Here is an 18,540-nt window from a genome sequence, read left to right as displayed (position 1 = left end):
ACTAATTATTATTTAAAAATAATGTTTCCAAATTGTATTATGATAAAACCATATAAAAATGTATTAAAAATATATAACATTAGTTACACAATTATTAGATATTGAATATTTCATCATATATGTACACTTTTAATATTGTCAACCTGGTGTACCTTACAGAAATATATATTATTAAATATATTATTTAATTTTATTTTATTTATTGATGAAGTTTTACAATACTCATTTGTCATATTTTATATATATAGGCGTGGAGAGGAAAAAATATATGACTGCCTTCATTGATTCGAGCAGCTGGAGTATGTTTTAGTTTTAGTTCTTGGGTTTATTACCCTGTCCAGGATTGCTGCCTCTTCCCCAAGCTAAGGAATATAGCCAAACCTCTCTGGGCATCATTCCCCTAAAGGATACAAGAAACACTGCAACTGCCTGACCTGTACTAGGTCTTGGGTTTATTACCCTGTCTAGGATTGCTAGATACAAGAAAGTACATTTTATACTAACTGTTAATGATACACTTGTTATATCACCCCAGGTGCATATTGTAAACTCCCTAGCCAGGACAGCCAACAGCCAAACCTTTTTCTCCTCCCAACCAACATAGCTTCCACTCTTATAGCCTCCTTATACTACTCCTGTGCCACCCTACCTTAAAGGAAAACAATGGGATAACAAATACAAAAGCTCTATCTGCTGTCTCCTTAAGTCCCCCTTATGTGCTACAGGCCAAAAACAATAATAACTGCAGCTTTAAAATAAAATCATCAAAACTGTTTTACAGCTTACCTTCCTAACCCTCCATACTATATTAGTTTCCGTTTTAAAAAACAAAATGAAAAACCTCTTTCCGGCTCAGAAATAATGATGTCACATCTGCCATAGCTCCTCGAGTAGATCCCAGGACGTTTCCTCCCCCAAAGTGACGTAAACACTGCCTTATTAGCATGCTGTATTGAAGCCCCTGTGATCCACCCACATTGTGACGTCATCGCCACCTTGGCCAGCCCACTTTAACCCTAATAAAAAGGAGTAGCTGCTGTGTGGAACTTCTTTTCTCTCGAAGTTAATCCTGTCGGCTCCATTTCCTGTGAAGGACCTGCTACAACTGTATTGCCTGCATCTTCTCGAGTGTTGGGATAATTCATAGTTAAGGTAAGTATTCTTAGTCTATTTAACTGTAAATTTAGTGTATATAAATGTATAAAAATGTAATATTACAGCCCATGCGTTCGTAGCGTTGATATTTTTTACACACTGCTTTTAATTTGTGGTATTGCTGGCGAGTTTTCTGCATTTTATTTATGTAGTTCTGGTCATTTTTTTTAAATTAGTGTGCTCCGTTCGCTTTTGGTTGGTAAAATGTAAAGTCTGTTATTTATGTTATTAGTAACCCAGTTACCAAAAAAAAATGTTTTGAGTATAAGCTGGTTTTTAACATATTATATATGTAGTTCTGCTTGTTTTTTTAATTAGTATGCTCCGTTCGCTTTTGTTTGCTGGTTTGTGCAATTGTCGTTAGTATTTGCGAGTCGGAAGCTAGGCTGATGTTAAAATGTAATGTAAACCAGTGCTATAAATTGTGCTTGGAAATCTAATGCAAATTGCATGGCTTCAGAGATTACTACGAATCATGTTTGGCACGTGGAATGGAAAAGCAGTTGATTGTCTGATAAAGTTGATTACCGCTCTGAAGCTAATAAATAAGACGGAGGTAGTTTTTTTTTATTTTTATTTATTTTTTTGTAATCGGTACAGTATCCTCACTTTTAAACTCATGGGTCTCTGCTCAAAATGAGCCATACTAACCCAAATCAAAATGTGCGTCATCGAGTGATGTTTGGCACGTGGAAGCACAAGTCTGACAAAGCAGTTGATTGTCTGATAAAGAAGTTGATTACCGGCTCTGAAGCTAATAAATAAGACGGAGGTAGTTTTTTTATTTATTTTTTTTTTAATCGGTGCAGTATCCTCACTTTTAAACTCATGGGTCTCTGCTAAGAAATGAGCCATACTAACCCGGTTAACAAATTGTGAAACAAATAGGCGAGCTGGTGAGGATTTGACTAGACTGATGTTGGCGTTAAAAATAAAATGCGTTTTTTTCTACCACTGCAAGCAAGGGGGCAAGTGTGTTTGTGTGTGTGGGAGACTGCAAGCAAGGGGAAAGTGTGTGAGTGTGTGACTGCAAGCAAGGGGGCGAGTGTGTGTGTGTGTGTGTGTGTGTGTGTGTGTGTGTGTGTGTGTGTGTGTGTGTGTGTGTGTGTGTGTGTGTGTGTGTGTGAGACTGCAAGCAAGGGGGCAAGTGTGTGTGTGTGTGTGTGTGTGTGTGTGTGTGTGTGTGTGTGTGTGTGTGTGTGTGTGTGTGAGACTGCAAGCAAGGGGCAAGTGTGTGTGTGTGACTGCAAGCAAGGGGCAAGTGTGTGTGTGTGTGTGTGTGTGTGTGTGTGTGTGTGAGACTGCAAGCAAGGGGCAAGTGTGTGTGTGTGTGTGTGTGTGTGTGTGTGTGTGTGTGTGTGTGTGTGTGTGTGTGTGTGTGTGTGTGTGTGAGACTGCAAGCAAGGGGCAAGTGTGTGTGTGTGTGTGTGTGTGTGTGTGTGTGTGTGTGTGTGTGTGTGTGTGTGTGAGACTGCAAGCAAGGGGCAAGTGTGTGTGTGTGTGTGTGTGTGTGTGTGTGTGTGTGTGTGTGTGTGTGTGTGTGTGTGTGAGACTGCAAGCAAGGGGCAAGTGTGTGTGTGTGTGTGTGTGTGTGTGTGTGTGTGTGTGTGTGTGTGTGTGTGTGTGTGTGTGTGTGTGTGTGAGACTGCAAGCAAGGGGCAAGTGTGTGTGTGTGTGTGTGTGTGTGTGTGTGTGTGTGTGTGTGTGTGTGTGTGTGACTGCAAGCAAGGGGCAAGTGTGTGTGTGTGTGTGACTGCAAGCAAGGGGCAAGTGTGTGTGTGTGTGTGTGACTGCAAGCAAGGGCAAGTGTGTGTGTGTGTGTGTGTGTGTGTGTGTGTGTGTGTGTGTGTGTGTGTGTGTGTGTGTGTGTGACTGCAAGCAAGGGGCAAGTGTGTGTGTGTGTGCAAGCAAGTGTGTGTGTATGTGTGTGTGACTGTGCAAGTGTGTGTGTGACTGCAAGCAAGGGGCAAGTGTGTGTGTGTGACTGCAAGCAAGGGGCAAGTGTGTGTGTGTGACTGCAAGCAAGGGGCAAGTGTGTGTGTGTGTGTGTGTGTGTGTGTGTGTGTGTGTGTGTGTGTGTGTGTGTGTGTGTGTGTGTGTGTGTGTGTGTGTGTGTGTGTGTGTGTGTGTGTGACTGCAAGCAAGGGGCAAGTGTGTGTGTGTGTGTGTGTGTGTGTGTGTGTGTGTGTGTGTGTGTGTGTGTGTGTGTGTGTGTGTGACTGCAAGCAAGGGGGCAAGTGTGTGTATGTGTGTGACTGCAAGCAAGGGGGCAAGTGTGTGTGTGACTACAAGCAAGGGGGCAAGTGTGTGTGTGTGTGTGTGTGTGTGTGTGTGTGTGTGTGTGTGTGTGTGTGTGTGTGTGTGACTACAAGGAAGGGGACAAGTGTGTGTGTGTGTGACTGCAACCTTGGTCGGCGGGGCTTAGACAAGACAGCATCTCTCCACCTACACACTAACTCACATGCTCCAGAACTCCAGTTGGAAAAATTAATCAATCTGTTGAACTTGTGCCAAGTAAACCAGCGAAGTAGCCACAAGAGGGCTATGACATCACAGCTGAACAGATGTATATGTGTATATAAGCCTAGTGAACACCAAGGCAGAAAAGCAGAAGCAAACCAAAATGCAGCTAAGTAACATTTACCATTTAATTGCTAACTCCCTGCCTTGTCTAGTGAAGCAATACCAGAGGTATGTATTTTTCTTGTTTGTATTTTTACTGATATAGTCTCTAACTTTTAATTGCAAATAAATTATAAACTGTGTTCAGAGGGTGTGCTATGGTATATAAACTGTAGTACCTTTTATTCTTTAAGAAATTAAATGCACCACTCAGCAGATACTGCAGTCAAAGTAAAATGAAAATGTGAGGACTAATTTACTTTTGTAATTGCATGCTTCACTGCCTAGGTCTGTAATATAAATATGAAAGAGCCATACATTTTCTCTCTTTTTAGAGCTGCATTTACTTTCCTGCTATATGTAAAGCTTTTAAGTTTTATTGTGCCATAATCGATGTTTTAAACAGCCCATCTTCAGTTGGTTTAAAATGGGCTTAGTTTATTGCGAGGACAGTATTTTTATTCAATGTCTGTATAAATAAGCTTTATTGGATAGCTTGCCTAACTTGTCTGAAAGGTGATCACTAGAGTTTTGAAGTGCATGTTTGTTTGTTTTTTTTTATAATGGCATACATGCCCAAGGATATATAGATATTCACCCGCAAAGCATCTTCCTATCCTCTAAAACAATACCATGCATTATCCAATGCAAAATACGCATTTCCACTGAGTGTGGCATTCATGTGAAACAGAGCACCTCTATGACACTCTTCAAGAGGAACCTGTAAGAGTGGATGGGGCACCATAAATGCTTAGAGGGAATAGCACCCACAACATTCCTGAACATGGACAGTCATCACTAAATGCAATCTTGGGTATTGTCTAGTAGGCCATTGGTACATAACCCTTGGAGAAAAGTCTTATCATTAATTGAAACTTTACGGCTACCACCAAATCCTCTCTGAATCTGTATACACACACACACACACACACACACACACACATATATATATATATATATATATATATATATATATATATATATATATATATATATATATATATATATATATATATATATATATATATATATATATATATATATATACTTTGTTTCATTACCTCAAATTTTATGATATATTTGTTTTCATTATTGATATCAGGCTGTTTGTAAATAGGGTCTATATCAGAATATCAAAGTTTTTAAACTTTTAATGTTCTAATATCTACCTGTTTTGAGCGAATGCTAAAAATAGCGAAACTGCAGAACACCAAATTCTTTTCTAGGGAAAGAATTTGGTTGGCCGGTTCTGTGACTTCGTTATTTTCAGTGCTGTGGTGGAAGGTTACGGGTTGGGTTCAGGTAAGTGTGCGATTGTGTGGTCATTAGGGTTAGGGTGCGGGTTAAGTGAGTTAGGGTTGGGGTGCGGGTTAGGTGAGTTAGGGTTAGGGGGCGGGTTAAGTGTGTTAGGGTTAGGGCACGAGTTAGGTGAGTATGCAATAGTGCCGTAACTTAGGGTTAGGGTTTGGGTTAAGGTAAGTGGATAGATAGTAGTGTATGTACAGTTTAGTGTAGGGTTAGTTGTAGGATTATAAGTGTGTGTGTGTGGATTGATGTTTTTTATGTGTGCTTGTGTTGTGTGTATGTGTTTCGGAATAGCGGATTTTTTCCCAAGGAAAAAATTTGCTATTCTGAATGTTCGATATTATGTGGTTTAGATATTTTATGTTAAATGAAATAGCATTTGCTATTTTCATCTTTTGATAGCATGATATAAATGTTGTAAATATTGTATATAGTTGTTTAAATGTTATACATAATATTGCATGAACGTTTTAACAATTTTTTTTCTCTTTCTTCATGAAAATAAAAAAATACATGGGTAAAAAAAAGTAATGCTAGTGCATCTGCAGCAAGCTTTAGATATTCTGGTGGGAGGTTATCTGCTGAGGTTGAGCAAGGTTTTAGCTGTTGTAATAGATATATATTTAGAGATAAAGAGATGGGATAAAGGATAAAGTAGGGATGGTTGTGTGTAAAGGTATTAGAACGGGGATGGTTGTATGAGTGCAATGGGTGGGATGTGTGGGTTAGTGTTTGGTGGAATTATTAGATGTAGTGAGTTGGGATGGAGTAGTTGTGTTTATAGTTAAGATGGCTATGGACTCTATGAAGTATTATTGAATTTGGTAGAAGTTTGATGAGGAGGCATTTCTGAGCATGGATTAGGATCATTTTTTATTTCCTAGGTTGAGGAGTGATGATATAGAGGACCATAATTTCTTGGGGTTGTTTTTATGGTTATCTTGAATGTGGGTATAGTATGATTTTTTTATTCTGGGAGATTTTTCTTTTTTGTCTGATTGCATAGTTGCCCAAATAAATGAAAATTGATGTCATTTTTATTATTTTAGCCGGGTAGTCCATGTTTTGCCTGTATCCTTCATTAAGATTTTACATGATTTGATGAGCCATTGCAGATGGCCATTTTTTATTCTTTTTGTACAGTGTGGGGCTAGTGTGTTAAGAATGCTTAAAAAAGTCCTTTTGAAATATTCATCTGCTTCATTAAAGGGAAGTCTTTTTAGAGTCAAAGAATAACTCTCTGTTGAATGTTTGTAGGTTGAATATAGTTTTGAACTTGAGCTGCTTTATTGGTTGAGTGATAGTCCATTGTGCAAAGACTGGGAGGTAGTCACGTAAGGAGTCAGGGAATGTACCCGGGGATATAAACTTAGATGAGTTAGAAACTAATATCTGATCCAAGGTGGATTTTTGGGTATTATTTTTGCTGTATCTGGTTGGAGTATTTATCAATTGAGTAAAGCCACAAATGTTTATACTGTTAGTTGAATGTTGTGAAGATAGGGCCTGTCAGTTGATTTTAACATCCCCTGGGGTAATAGTTTAATTTTATATTGTTTCAAAAATCCAGGATGAAATATTTTCAAGAATGAGAATATTTTTTTCATGAGGGATATATAAAACAACAATGCAAATGCTCATGGATGAATTAAGTTTTAGGAAAGCAATAAAGATTTCTGCTCTGATAAATCTAGGTATAATATTAGAGAAGGGGAAACTGTTAAAGTGTTAGGGAAGAATAGGGCTATTCCACCTGCTTTTTATGTCCTCTGTCTACTATGATAATGCTATAACCAGGGGTAGAATTTTAGTATCTTTTATTTTAGGCTTTAGTCAGGTCTCTGTAGTAGCAAGGATATCTGAGTTAAACTGCTTTAACCAAGCATGAAAGTCTGTGATTTATTTGCATATCCTCCTAAGATTAAAATTAATACCTTTTAAATGTTTTCCTATGTACTGTGGTTGGGCCCTGGGTTAGGGTTAATGTCCACACATAAATGTATGATAGTGAAAGAATTGGTGGTCATTCTGAGATTTTTGGAAGTTTTGGGTATAGTTATTAATTTGGGGTTGGAACAGTTAGTGTTGAATGATTTGGGGTAGGGATAGAAGAAGATAAGTATAGAGATTAGAGTTGGAGATATTAGAGAGAAGCTTGTAGTAGAGGGATTGAGTAGAGAGGATGAGGAATATTTTTAGTAGCATTACTGGTGAAGATGTTAGGTTCAAAAGAAGGAAGAATAATAAAAGGCATCAGTAAAACAACATGATTTGAGTTATAGAAAAATAAAAAATGTAGTTAACTTAGAAACAATGTATACCAAAACCAAGTAAAAAATATATGAAGAGGATCACCAAAGGAACACTGCAGCACTCAATCCAGAAAATGTATTGAAAAAAGTTAAGCACTTTCGTCAAAATCACAAGACTTCATCAGAACAAGAACAAACAGAAAATGCCATATTTAAATACCCTAACCCTTACAGCCATTGGTTGACAAAGCAAACATCATTTCCTGTAAAATAATTAAGCAGTTTAAAAAGACAGTAACACATAATCACAGTAACTGCCCACTACAACACACCAATTGCCACCTACCAACCACATAGACATTAATGTGTTGTGTATTGAAGTATGATTTAAAACACAGATCTTGAATAAAATCACATAAAAAAGCTAATTTTAGTTTTAATACAGAACTAATGGATAACTTGTCATTGAGCCCATGTGGTTGACATGCATTTAATTTAATCTGCCACTTGAGCTCTAAATATTCGAGGAAGTCATCATCGCCCCCCCCCCCGTGGACCCAGGTCTACTTATTCAAGTACAAAAAAATTTAAAATAATGTGTCAGATGTACCTTTATATGCTTAAATAAAGCATTGGTTTCTTTGTTTTTTAGTATATCATAGTTCTGTTGATATATTCTTTGTCTGAGGGCTCTGATTGTCTTCCCCACATAGTATTTAAATATGGTATTTTCTACTCGTTCTTGTTCTGATGAAGTCTTGTGATTTTGATAAAAGCACTTAACTTTTTTCAATAAATTTTCTGAAAAAATGTAGTTAAGAGAGCAGAATAAGGATAAGGGAAGATAAAGAGATGTGTGCAAATGTAAAAGCTCTAGGGGGTAGAATATAAGTATGTACAGTGAAGGGTAGCAGAATAGAAAAGGAGTGCTGTTCTCATGATGGAAATCAGGTGTAGGTGGGGGATACTTAATAGAAAGATTGGACTGTAATGGCAAGTGGTGGGAGAGGGGTGGAGGTGGAGCCAAGAGAAGTATACATTTAGAGTATGTGGGGATAAGTGGAAATTGGGGAAAGGGTAGTGGATCGGAGTGAAACCAATCATAGCAAAGGCTGAATGGAGGGGGTCCCACATGCGCAGTTGAAATTTTCCTACATAAAACATTCTATGAGATGACCAGAAGGTACAGAACATCTTGAGGATTTAGATCAAGTAATCAAAACCTGTTGCCTCTTGAAAAGAGCTCAAACAAGTTAACATAGAGTATGCTGTAGAGACCTTAGATACGAGTGAGAGGACACAGAGAATAGGAAAAATGGACAAGAATGTATATCAAGTAAATTACAGATGGGAAAAATAAGTCTAATAATGGTTCCAAAATCAATCAAAGTAAATAATGATGTTATCTAGTCAGTTTTAGAGGAAGGGTTCCAACTAGGCGTGCACTCTTGACTCTGTAAAAAAAATATAAGACAAAGACTGTTACTTTAGTATAGCTGGATTCTACAAACAGAAGAATATCACAAGTTGTAGAGCCATATTGCCTTCTTATTTTGAGTCCTGAGACTGCTTGTTGTGACTTTGGTGAGGACTGCCATGGGATGTGCAGAAAGAGGTTTCTCAAGAAAATATATCCATGGGTAGAGTGGCACAGTTTATAAGCTATTGTCTTTTCTTGGCATTATACCATGGGACTGAGTAAATAGAAACAAAAAACAATAGAGGAACTGGAATGGAAGTTATTAACAATGAAAGTTGAGTCTACTATAGCTTTATTGTAAATTATTTGAATGGAGTTTCATAGTTTCATAGTTAAGTACTAGGCTATCTGCCCTGGGGCATTTGTAAGCCTAGCCATAGTGATGTGGCATTCGCCACCCCATGTGATGGTACAAAAATGTACAGAAATAGATTTAGATTACTGTGCCTCAGTCTAGTAGTGACACAGTGAAGATCCCCATACATAATATAATTAGTTCACTGTGCCCCTGTCTAGTAGTGACACAGAGGTGACCCCCAGGGTAAATTTATGATCTCCCATCCACTCATCAAGATTTCTCTTGAAGAGAGTCATTGAGGGGCTCTGCCTAACATGAACTGGGATTCTGTTCCAGAGCATGGGAAGCCTCTGGGTTATAAATCTATCCCTCCAGCATGTTCTATTTATGCTTGTACCGAGGTTTAAGTCTTTAGCTCTCGTGTTCCTGATGGATTTGGATTTTTTGAGGTGGAGCATGTCCATCAGATCCTGATTGTGCATGGCCTTGTACGTCAGGCACAGGTCGCCTCTGAGCAGGCGGTATGCCACTGAATAGAGCTGGAGTTTCTATAGTCTGGTGGAATAAGACATATGTTGGAGACCCTTGATCCTCTTGGTGAGGTACTTTTGTGGTCTCTCCAACTGCTGTATGTGCCGGGTGAGGTACATACCAAATGGGACATTGTACTCAATCATGGGTCTGATGAGGGAGGAGTATAGGGGAACAATGACCTCCTTTGATCTGGATGTGAATCCCTTCATGATGAGGTGGGCAAGGTAGAATGTCTTTCTAACTACTTTTGCTACATGGGTGTCAAACGTGAGGTCACTGTCGACTTGGGTCCCTAGGTCTCGGATTACTTTTTCCGTACTCAGTGGGTTACTGTCTATGTGATAATTTGTGGGTACTTTGTTTTTCCCAAAGGGGATGACTATGCATTTTTGGCATTTAGCTTAAGGCCATGACTCCGACACCAGTTGTCCGTTTCTGTGAGGCCTTTCTGTAGGATGTGTGTGTCAGCTGGTGTATCGACTATAGCACCCAGTTTGCAGTCATCTGCGAACTTTGTCAGCCACAACCCTCCCATGTTTGCTTTAACGTCTGAGAAATAAATGCCGAACAAGAGGGGTCCCAGGACAGAGCCCTGTGGCACACCACTTGTGACTGGTTTTGAGTCTGACATGGCTCCAGCGATTTTGACTTTATGGGTTCTATCCTTTAGCCAGTTTGCAACCCACCTAGTGACATATGGGTTTACATTTAAGCTGCTGAGTTTGTCTATGATGCCTGAGTGGGGTATTGTGTCGAAGGCCTTAGCCAAGTCCAGGTAGGCTGTATGGACTGCTTTGCCCTCATCAATGGCTCTAGTGACTGTTTTGAAAAAGTCGACCAGGTTTAAGAGGCAGGATCTGCCCTTTACGAAGCCGAACTGGGTGGGATTGAGTGTCTGTAGGTCCCCAATGTCTCTGTTTATGAGTTCCATAATGATTCTTTCCATAGCTTTGCAGATCAGGCTGGTTAAGCTTATGGGGCGGTAGTTCCCAGGGTCTGTAGAGGTACCTCCCTTGTGGAGTGGGACCACTGTTGCTGTGCGCCAGTGTTCAGGTACATATCCTGTAGTAAGGCTAAGGTTAAATAGCATCTTTATGTGCGGGTTTAGCTCCTCATGGAGTTCACGTAGCACGCAACCCGGGATACCGTCAGGTCCCATTGATGCTGTGTTTTTAGCTTTGCTGAGGGCGGCTCTCACCTGGACATCTGAGATGACAGGGAGATTGCAGTCAGATGGGATAATTACTTCATCTTTTGGGGGTGAGGGAGGGGAGAAATTTGCACTGAACCTGTCAGCCAGAATATTGGCAATATCTGTGTGTTCAGTGTATTTTTTGTCATTGTGAACCAACTCTGAGCATATCTGTGGGTTTCTGCCCAGGTTTCTAACATAGCTGAAGAAGGCCTTGTGGTTATCTTTAGTATCCTTAGCTATTTTTCTCTCGAAGTTGGCCTTGGATGTTTTTATGAGAGAACGTAGCTTCCTGCTAGTGTTGATCAGAGATGCCTTCCCTTTATGGGATTTTGCTTTGTCGTGCAATAGCTTCCTTCTTTTGTTATACAATTTGTTAATGGCTGAGGTCCACCAGACAGGACGCCTGCCCTTGGTGGAGAGGGTCTTTGATTTATTTGGGATTGCATGATCCATGCATTCTTGGAGATGTCCATAGAAAGCATTTGTGAAGGATTCAGCATTGGGGGATGTGGTTTCCACTGGCCCCGTGGGCTTAAAGGATACCATCTCAGTCTTAAGAAGAGTGAAGTCGGCTTTTGAGAAGTTTTTCACTGTAGTCTTTTGTGCTGGGGGTGGAGGTGGAATGCGTATATCCAGGGAGATTAGTTTGTGGTTGAGTTCGATTCCAAATTCAAAAATAAAGCTCTAGCAATACTTTAGTGTTGCCCATTGATGCACCCAAGGCAACTGCAATTAGGACAACTTATGGATGATTTCCAGGGAAGCAGTAAGTGAGGGATTCTAGCTGCACTTATTGTTAGCATAAAAACATAAGAGACTTAGTCAAGGCAGGGGAAAATGCTGACAATAACACAAAAGCAAGAACACCTTACTATAGATAAAATCAGATTTCTATGCACCTTATTGTACATATTATGAGCAAATTATTACCAGAAGTAAAATATAGCTTGTCTTTCCTATACTATAAATAGATTATAGAGACATATTTATTAAATAGACTATAATGAAGGTGTAATGAAATTAAATTATACATTTAGAACAGCTGTGAAACAACACATTCAAATTCATTGAGAGAGAGAGCCATTCAGTAAATCAACATACTCAATTTAAGCACATTACTTCATAGACGTTTATGATTATGCACATGTTCAAAATTCATACAATGTTGTTGTGTTGTTGTTTTTGTTTTTTTTTTTTTTTTCACACACTCCCAAAACTCCACGTCCGCTAATTATGAATGATTTTTTTTTTTTTGCAGTTGCTGCTTGCCAGCCCACAACACAACCTTAAGGTACACACATCGATCATGTCACACACAAGAGAGAAGCTGCCTGAGAATCGAACAGGACAACATCTTACTGTGAGGCGACAATTCTACCGCAGCACCACCACCGCAGTTAAATTCATACAATGAGGACAACTAAATAAAGCAACACAGCCAATTTGAGCACATTACTTTACAGTCATCTAAGTCTGGGCACCAACCATCAAGCTTTTCATCAATTTACCAGCTAGAAATAAACTGTCAAGCCTTTTAGCAAGTTGCCTGAAATTTTCATTTTCAACACAATGCCTTAATCAACTTCTGAAGAGGTCCTTTTGCAGGAAATATGTCTGCCATTTCTGCCCATTTGTTGAAAAAAAGCAAATGATCATTATGATTGCTAAGTATGTAAGCTACATGCTCATGTATATGGCATTTGCATGCATATGGCCCACAGTGCAATATTATGCCTATGTATTACAGTTGCAGTGCAGCAGTACATTGTATGATACACAAATGTGTGTCCTTGCTGATAAGGCTACTGTTTTGTTCCATGACTGGTCCTTATTACAAGGTCATAGTTACTTCAAACACTGAGGAGTACAGGGCTCTAGTGTACAGTACCTGGGATAACAGTTATTTCCTGCTCTTCATGCATAGAAACTTTGAGGAACACCTGCCAGGCACTTATGACCCACCGCATAAAGTGAATATCTAGCATGTGTTGGCTGGAGAGGTGAGTGAGGTCATTGGTATAGACTATTCAGGTGAAAAGTGTCAGCAAAGGTACTGAGACCTGAAGTCGTTCCACCCTGATTAGCTCCATCAATGGGAGGAAAAATATGGTTGGGTGCTGCAGAAGGTGGGAGCACTTCTACCAGCAGTGGTACTAACCCTGTTAATTATCCTTTTCTCTCCTTCCCAACCCTGTCAATTGCTTAGTGTCTTCTGTACTTAATCATTTTTTAAACACAAAAAAGGTAAGCTCTTGTCCAAAAAATGCCCTTCTTTCCCCAAATCCTTTGTATATTCAGGTTTCGTGTCTGTGTTTCTCTCTGCTCACTGTTCCTTCCATTTCTATTTGTCTAGCACCCCCATTTCCTCCTTGGTGATGTGGTGAGCAGGCTTGCCATTTTGCTGAGCAGACCCATATTGTTGTATCTAGGGGCTGTTCTGCTTCCCTTCTTGTGATGTTTGAATGTTGGTTCCATCTATATGTTTGTATGTTACATGCAGGCCACGTTTCTCTTGGCCATACTGCCCTGTTCTGCCTGTGGCATCTGCCTTATCTATCATTCATGCTGCTGTATTGCTGCTCCTGCTTTGTCAAGCTTGGTGTTATCTCATAACTACTAATCATTTCTTTACTTATGCAGCCTTTGCTCAGTATGGTGACACTATTCACTGCCTCATTCATGTCTGATTACTTGCATGGCTCTTCATGGAGTCACCACTTTGAAATTGTGTGTACATGAGCTCAGTGCATGTCCTAGGCTGAGTTTGAAATACGTCCAATGGAATCATTGCTCTATGTTGGTTAAAAATTCAAAATAAATAAAATAAATGTCTATGAATCCCATCCTAATTTATTGCACCTTACTAAAAAGTGAGTTACTACAGTACAGTTGCACCTTACAAAAAGAGTTTTTGTTTTATATTGCAACCTTAGTAAATGCTGTTGATACAGTACAGTAGAAACTTACAAAACACTGAGTCACACCTTACTATAGAAAGGGCTGTTACCCAATGCTACAGCCTTAGTGAACACTGGGCTATCACACTGCAGTGTATCATTACTAAACAATGAAATATCATAGTATGTGGTAAAGAACAAACGACCAAGCGGAAGAACAAAACTAATAAAAGAAACACAGCAAAAGACCCAACTCAGTGCTACACATTCAAATTTATTGTGGGGAATAAAGTGCTTAACTGTTGCTATGATAAATCTGAATATGTAGTGTTGAGATAAGCCTGGGCGGCCGTGGTGGTGCAGAGGTTAGCATTGCCACCTCACAGCAAGAGGCTCTCCGGTTTGATTCTTGGCTGGGGTGCCTTCTGTGCAGAGTCTGCATGTCCTCCCTGTGGTCATGTGGGTTTCCTCCAGGTGCTCTGGTTTCCTCCCACTTCCCAAACAAATGCTGTAGGTGGATTGGATACTCTAAAATTGGCCCTAGGCGTGAGTGCATGCATGCGTGTGCCTTCTGTGGAAGGTTGGGCTCTGGGCTGGCAACTCAATACCATAAAACTCCACTGCCAATCATGAGCAGACAGGTGATCCATTGTGGCAACCCCCAACTGGGAAAAGCCAGAAGAAGTGTTGAGTTGAGCCTTTTTGGTGCATTTTTTTTCATGGTACATCCCTCATATAAGGTAGCGTTGTCGCCTCACAGTAAGACGCTGTCCAGTTCGATTCTCAGCTAGAGCGTCTTCTGCGTGGAGACATGCGTGAATTGGCGTACCTTCTTTGAAGGTTGTGCATCAAAGCTGGCAACTTGGCACATAAAAATCTACTGCCAATCATAAGCGGACCAGAGTTCCGCTGCGGCGACCCCTAACCGGGAAAAGCCGAAAGACACAACAACATCCCTCATAAATACTGAGTAATTACAGTGCCATAACAACTTACTGAACACTGAGCTATTCTGAAAATTAGAACTGTAATAAACATTGAGCTATTACAGTACAGTACAAACTTAATAAACACTGAATTTATACAGTGCAGGGATCCCCTATAAAACACTATGTTAGTGCAGCAGCAGATTATTAACAGGGTCCATCATATTCACAGAGTATTGCCCAAATGTGTAAATACACTCTGTGCACTTTGCCACAAGGGACTACTTCAATGTAGCCATGGGGGGAGGTGCGGAGCAAAGCTCAGTCCAGTTTTGTTGAACAGGTTAATATTTGTAGGTATATAAAGCAGACTGCCGCACCATTCATTCACAGTTATTTTAATTATATAGATGCAGGTATACCACTTCACTCAGGTCTAGAAAGCATTCCTTTTGTACAACTCTTACTGATGGTCCATATATTATTATTATTATTATTATTATTATTATTATTATTATTATTATTATTATTATTATTATTATTATCCTTTGAGATTACTTAAGCTTCCCTTTTTTGGATTCCCTCTCTCTGGACCTTGCTAATGTTAAAACTGCCTATTGTCTTTACTGCTAGTTGCAATGCAGTAATAACTTCTTGTGTAAAATATAAATATGTAAGTAAATAAATAGATAATTAAGATACTCTGTGCATTTCCCCTTTTATGAGATGTTTATTACAGTTTTTCAATGAGTAGTTGTATATAGACAGAGTGCACAGAAGAGTCTGGTACATCTTAGCAAGACCGGGAGTTATGACTGTGTAGCCTCACAGGACTGCTGAGTAAAGCAGTTTGCTACCATAGAGTATGAGTTACCAAACTGGTACTGTGGTTCTGAACAACCACAGCATAAATGCCAGTGATTTACAGTGGGAGGGGTCACTGTGTTCATTAACTTATAATGGTAATAGGACAAACTCGTGCCATGAAACCTTCCCTTGGTGGAAGACTACCAGCATCACAGGACTGGTCAAGACAAATTAGGTTAGGGGAAACTTCCATGACTGGTAGAGATTTTATTACTGTGCATTGCAGTTTTTGGGGCTTGTTTCCACTGCACTACTATATTGCTCTGCTTTATCTGTTCATAGGTGTGTACTAGGCTAATGGCACTGGAGCCTTTACAAGCCTATCCCTAAAAAAATTGCCCAGGCACAGTGCCACCTGATGTTAGTTCACAGTGCCCCTATCCAGTAGGGCAAATGGAATAATCCCTGGAGTGAACTTTCTGTTACCCATCCACTCGTCATGATTTCTCTTGAAGAGGGCCAGCAAGGTGTTCTGTTTGACATGAATGGGAAGCTTATTCCAGAGCATGGGCAGTCTCTGGGAGATCAATCTGTCCCTCCAGCATGTTCTGTTAATTGTGGTAATGAGGTTGTGATCTCCAGAGCATGTGGCGCGGGGTGACTGGGATTTCTTTAGGTGCAGCATTTCAAGTAGGGCTGAGTCAGACATGGCTTTGTAAGTCAAGCAGAGATCACCTCTAAGTAGATGATAAGAGGCTGAGAACAGCTGAAGTTTCTTGAGTCTGTCCATGTAGGACACGTGTTCAAGGCCTAGGATCCTTTTTGTGAGGTACTTTTGTGGTCTCTCCAGCTGTTGTAGGTGTCTGGTCAGCTACATGCCAAATGGGGCATTATATTCGATGACTGGTCTGATGAGGGATGAGTAGAGTGGGATGATGACCTGTTTCTTCCTGAATGCAAAACCTTTGGTTATAAGATATGCCATGTAGAAAGACTTTCTGACTACAGTGGCAAAGTGGTGGTTGAAGGTGAGGTGGCTGTCAACCTGGGTGCCCAGATCTCTTATGGCCCCTTCAGTGTTCAGTGTGCTCCCATCAATGTGGTAATTCATGGGAACTGAGTTTTTTCCAAAGGGGATGATAACGCATTTTTTGGCATTAATCTTCAGGCCATGGTTCTGGCACCAGTCATAGATCTCAGAGAGGCCCTTTTGTAGGATGTCTGCATCACTTGGGGAGCTGATAATGACTCCTATCTTGCAGTCGTCAGTGAACTTGGTCAACCAGAGTCCTTCTGTGTTGGCCTGGACTTTTGAGAAGTAGATGCCAAACAGGACAGGGCCCAGGACTGAGCCCTGTGGGACTCCACTCATGACTGGTTGATAGTCTGACTTGGAATCTGCAACTTTCACTCTGTGGGTCCTGTCTGTGAACCAATTTACAACCCATCTAGTGATGTAATGATTGATGCCTAGTTTGGTGAGTTTATCAATGATACCTGAGTGGGGAATGGTATCAAAGGCTTTGGCCAGTTTGAGATAGGCTGTATCCACTGCCTTACCCTCATCCACAGCCTTGGTGATTGCCTCGAAGAAGTCAACCAGGTTCAGCAGGCAGGATCTCCCCTTGACAAAGCCAAACTGTGTGGGGTCAAGAGTTTGGAGAATGCTTATATCTTTCTTAAGCAGGTCCATGATGATGCATTCCATAGCTTTGCATACCAGACTCATCAGGCTAATGGGGCGATAGTCCCCAGGGTCTGTAGTTGCTCCCCCTTTATGGAGCTGAATGACTGTAGCAGTGCACCATTCATTAGGGACATAGCCTGAGGTAAGGCTGTGATTGAACAGGGCATACAGATGTGGTGCCAGTTCATTTTGTAGCTCATGTAGGACGCAGCCAGGGATATTATCAGGTACTGTGGATGCTGTATTCTTGGCTTTGGACAATGCAGCTTTTACTGTGCCACAGAAATGGTGGGGTACCAGGATTTCTTCTGGTATTTTGATAGGGCCCTGGCGGGGGGGAAGGTAAAGTTGGCACTGAATCTGTCGGCCAGTATGTTGGCTATATCTTTTGGCTCAGTATAGGAGGTGCCATTGTGCAATAACTCAGAGCAAATCTGGGTATTACCTTTGAGGTTTTTGTTATAGCCATAGAAGGCTTTGTGGTTGTTTTTGGTGTCAGCTGCAATTCTGCCTTCATAGCTTTAGAGGATTTGATAAGGGATCTCAACGTTTTGTTGAGACTGATAAGGGAGGTATTTCAGTCTTGTGACTTCATTTTTTTCTGCTGTGCAATGTCCTGGTAGATGAGGTGGATTGCTACAGCCATAGTCATTACAAAAGATAAGCGTATGAAGCTGGAGCCCCATAGTTTACTCTACAGGACCCAGACCAGGCAGCTTTGAGCTTTTATGAATTGTGCATAATGGTGTTAAGTAAATAATACATGTTACAGGTGGCTGGGGTGCAGTGGAACATGATCATGTAAGACCCCTGCATAAACAGTGGGGTTAAGTAAATAACACAAGGGTACAAGTGGCTGGAGTGCAATGGAGCATGATCTAAGACCCTTGTGTGATTACTCTCCATTGCCTATATGGGTTTTATGAAAAAGAAAGGACTTTGTAAAACATGGCATAGCAGACAAAGTTCTATACACCCACATCTCTCTTTTGAATATTGCTCTGAGTTATTTCATTACACCAGCACTTAATAAACACTGAGGTGTTGCACTATTGTTGCATCTTACTACACACTGAGTTATTAAAACATCCTAGCACATTACTAACCACTGCATTATTATACTACTTTATTACCTTACTAAAACCACTGAGCTGATACAATAGGTTCATAGGAGGTTACTAAGCTAACGGCCCTAGGACCTTTACAAGCCTACCCATATTTTATACTAAGATGTCCCAATAAAAGTGTTGAATACCAACTCTCTCTGTAAATGAGGGACATGGCCACCACCTCATTTGTAAATTTACGGTCACCCATCCAATGACCTAGGTTGAATTTGAAGAGGGTCAGGGAGGAGCTCTGCTTCACATGAATTGGAAGGG

The sequence above is a fragment of the Protopterus annectens genome, chromosome 6.part0 (assembly GCF_019279795.1).
Source record: "Protopterus annectens isolate FY-2018-M chromosome 6.part0, PAN1.0, whole genome shotgun sequence".
Lineage (NCBI taxonomy): Eukaryota > Metazoa > Chordata > Ceratodontiformes > Protopteridae > Protopterus > Protopterus annectens.
Note: the sequence above shows the minus strand (reverse complement) of the source record.